Here is a 4,263-nt window from a genome sequence, read left to right as displayed (position 1 = left end):
AGTAAATTCAGTGAACGAACCACTTTACTTTAACATGAACTTACAGACAAAATACAGAAATTGTAATAATAATAATAATAATAATAATAATAATAATAATAATAATAATAATAATAATAATAATAATAATAATAATAATAATAATACAGTATTTATTAGATGAGAGGAAACTTAGGATGCACTCGAACGTATATACGAAATAAAGCGACGTATTTCCGTAATTTTTCAACGTAGGAACGTTTTACATTGTATACTGAACTGGACTCTCATTTCCGGACACGAAAGATCGTTCGAAATAGCCGCCAACCACTGTGAATGAATTTGACCCAGGCTCGGACACATAATTTCGTGAGAGAAGAAAATCTTTGAAACTATGTGCCATGTTCGTTACCTGCACAAGAGTTAAACTCAGCTCTGATCACTTTAAGACACATCCTCTTCCACCTCATCATCGCAAGGAATTCTATCACTCATAATCTGTTCCATAATTTCATCATCAACGCTTTTTTTTTTTTTAACTTAGTATTTAAGTTTCTGTGAAAAATCTTTAGTATATCTCATATGAACGATAAAATAATGTAATAAGAAAAATATTTATTTTCTAAAACAGGATAAATTTCAATTAAATTTTGGGGAAAAAATAAAAATAGGCCAAAAAGATAAAATTCTCAATCGTTATGTTGAAAATTCGAAACTCGCTATGCACAACTTTTCTATATTTCTGAATGTTAGTTTCTGACGCTAGCAAATGCGTCAAATTGCGTCTAAATTTATAGAGCATCCATTATGTGTAAACTAAATTGAAAATAAAACATATATTGTTCTGTCGAAATTTAAAAACAAAATAGAGAAAAAAGGAACAATAAAGGTGCTGAAGGCTAAAATAAGTTTTTTTTTTTTTATTAATTTAGCAAAGAAGGTGCAACATTGGCGAAAAAGGTGCAACAAAGTGTGTTCACTTCAATTCGTTTTATGCCCGAAAATACATATTTTGAACTTTGGTTGTTTAACAACTACATTTTTTCGAAAAGGTACTGCACCTTAAAATCCGCTCTCTAATAATAATAATAATAATAATAATAATAATAATAATAATAATAATAATAATAATAATAATAATAATAATAATAATAATAATAATAATAATAATAATAATAATAATAATAATATATCAAACAACTCTGTCGCAATGTCCTAGACGTTCAGGAAACTTTGTCGTAGGTCAAAAAAGGTTGACAACCACTGTATTAGACCAGTCCTCATCCTCACCGATCGTACCTGCAGCTTCCTGTAATACCATTTTGATAGAACAAGGTGCATAGCCTTGATGAAAATAAATAAACAGATGAAGGGAAAAGAAAAACTTGGACTCTAAAGTTTGCTCAGCATCTGGACCAAGTTATCTTCGATAGGATGTTGCCTAGTAGTCACTATATTTTCGCAACGGCATTTTTCCTCCACGTGTGCTAAGTATTTATTGTATCTGGTCCAAAACAATACACTTATCCAACAAAGGCATTGGCTAATATACACAGTATGTGATCCGGAGGAAGGAGAAGAAAGAGAGGTTTTTACACACTGTATGTGAAGAGAGGTTGAAGCTCTTGTCGTCTGCTGAACGTTTGCCAATGGCGTGGCGTGACATGGAAAGTCCTATGAAGTGTCTGAGATGAATGACTGTAATGCTGAAAGCTTAAATATCAGCTATTTCATTCAGCCTCACACCTCATTTACGAACTGCCCTTGCCATAGAGTTTCACACCTCCAAGTAGGACGGCATATAAAGAACAGAAGCACCGTCTCACAACTACTTCGTAAATTCTTAGAACAGTAGTAATTAGTTAAAGTCGCGTAACCCGGATGTTTTATAGTTACTATGAAACACATCTATGCTTGAAAAACATCATGAAATGGAAGTTATGAGAAGAACTAGCGAATGTTAGCAAATAATACTACGGGCAATAATCTCTGTTTCTCCTTTTGTGCCTTTCATAGAGGATTTATCTCAACTCGAAGTTTCAGACAAAATTCGAACACCTGCATGGGTATCTTAGTGAACCAACCTCCACTCCTTTTTCTTCCCATCTGGGTTAAGTATTAAAAATAAGCTGAAACACGTTTTTAATCGTTTCACCAAATTTCGTATCTTTAACCTTAAGAGATTCCGAGATAATGAGAATACTTGCAATCCTCATTTCACTACATTTCACATAGTTTTTCCAGAATTCCTTTCTCATCACAAATACAGATTTCAGGTTTCTAGCGTAAGCAGTTTGGCCTAGGCGCTGATCAGTCAGGACTTACACAAACCCAGCGACAATGTGTTAGGTAGGAATTATAGAAGAAATGAACACTATTAGAAGTAACGAACAAGAAAGAAAGAAAAAAATGGTTAAACATTTTTCAGAAAAGAAATGCGATCGAAGAGAAGAGGTATGATGAAAAGAAACAAAGGAAGGAGAAGAAAACTGGTAGGGAATTGTTGTGTTCTATAAGCTACTAAATTGGGAATCTGGTACTAAAAATGCAAAAAGTAACGAATTCTTTCCCCTCTCCTTTCCATTTTCCCCTCTAAAATGCCGAGAAGGATAGTTCTCAAATCTAAATCATAGGAAAACGAGAATCTTATAAAAGAAATATTAAACATTTTTCCTTATCATATTGCTAAATTGCGAAAAAAAAAAAATAAAAAGTTAGGTTACACTTTTCAACTTACTTTTCTAGTAACTTTTCTCTCAAGATATTATCTTTGTCGTTAAGTTAAAGACAATTGAATGTAAATAACCTTTTAATGAAGATAAATTGGACTTTCGGGTATTTGACAATATCTATGTATCTATCTATCTATATATTACTTTACCTTAAGTGTACGAGGTTCTGGCTTCAACTCCCAATCAGTGTCGAAAAAAAGTTTGTTTCTTTAGACACTAAATGGAAAATTCAGTAGATGTATTTTCTCAAATTCGGACATTAACTTTTCATTTTCTCAGAATAAGGGAGCAGTGAAGTACTCAAAGGGGAATTATCATGATTTAAGAACTCTCTTCTCCAAGACATAGAAAAAAAAATACCATGTTACGTAAGATATAAACACAAACATTACGCTTGTCCTGAACTTGGGTACTTGAACACAGTGTGCGAATTGAAAAATTTTCCCAGGGGGGGATGAATTTCACCCATATGCGCACCCAGTCCTCACACACACACACACACACACACACACACACACACACACATATATATATATATATATATATATATATATATATATATATATATATATATATATATATATATATATATATATATATATATATATATATATATATATATATATATATATATAAACTAACAAGTACAAAACAGTTGAGATGTGAGATCTTTCATAAATTTTCACTCAAGTGATATTTAGGTTAGCTACGCAAAGTAAGAATTGTTCCCTTTTTCTATCTTATCTTTATGTCCATTTAAAAATACTCCAGAGGGGGGAAAAGTTATCCCTGCCAGGGATAAAATTTTTCTTCTCCAGGGTGGTAAAGATTTTTGTCAGGGGGGGAAATCCCTGGCATCCCCCCCGCCAATTCGCACCCTGCTTGAACACTCCCTCTTGATGAAACTCTGTATACACTACTGTCAAAGAACACCAAGAAATCAAAAAACTTTGCTCTCTCTTCCCCTGGTTATACTTGAATTCTGGAGGCTCCAGTAAGAGAAAGTTTCTGCTATGTGAAACAACCAGCAGTCGTGGCCGAGTGGTTAAGGCATCTGACTAGAAATCAGATTCCCTCTGGGAGCGTAGGTTCGAATCCTACCGACTGCGTAGTTTTTTTTTAAACTACAGTAAACCATCGTTAACACGAATTCCAAGGGACTGAAAAATCAGGAGTTCGTGTTAAAAAAATTCGTGTTAACCGGGGACCCAAATTTTATTATTCGAATACATTTTCTCCATACATACGCACTACAGTATACAGACTATACATACCACTACAATATATTACATATGTCATAGAAAACACTAGAAATTGTATCGAGACGAGACTGAGTAGTCTCGGTTCCAAATTCGAGACGAGACCAAGACTATTCTCCGTCTTGATATCATCCATAGAATTGTATCGAGACGAGACTGAGAGTTTCGGTCTCGTCTCGATTTCGAAAAGCACAGCTCGGTCTCAAAATCGAGTTAAGATCGAGATCGAGACCTTTTTCGGTCACGATACCGTCCTCTGAAAAGTGAAAACACTACAGTAAGCTTACTATCCT

At 33.7% G+C, this 4,263-nt stretch overlaps 1 non-coding gene across 1 annotated transcript; it reads left to right on the top strand.

Moving 5' to 3' along the window:
* The first annotated feature begins 3,738 nt into the window (after positions 1-3,738).
* On the top strand, positions 3,739-3,820 carry TRNAS-AGA (transfer RNA serine (anticodon AGA)). The gene has a single exon. It is a non-coding gene; the product is annotated as a tRNA-Ser (tRNA).
* The last annotated feature ends 443 nt before the right edge of the window (positions 3,821-4,263 follow it).

The sequence above is a fragment of the Thermobia domestica genome, chromosome 11 (assembly GCF_964235325.1).
Source record: "Thermobia domestica chromosome 11, izTheDome1.hap1.1, whole genome shotgun sequence".
Lineage (NCBI taxonomy): Eukaryota > Metazoa > Arthropoda > Insecta > Zygentoma > Lepismatidae > Thermobia > Thermobia domestica.
Note: the sequence above shows the minus strand (reverse complement) of the source record. Positions and strands in the feature narration are given on the sequence as shown.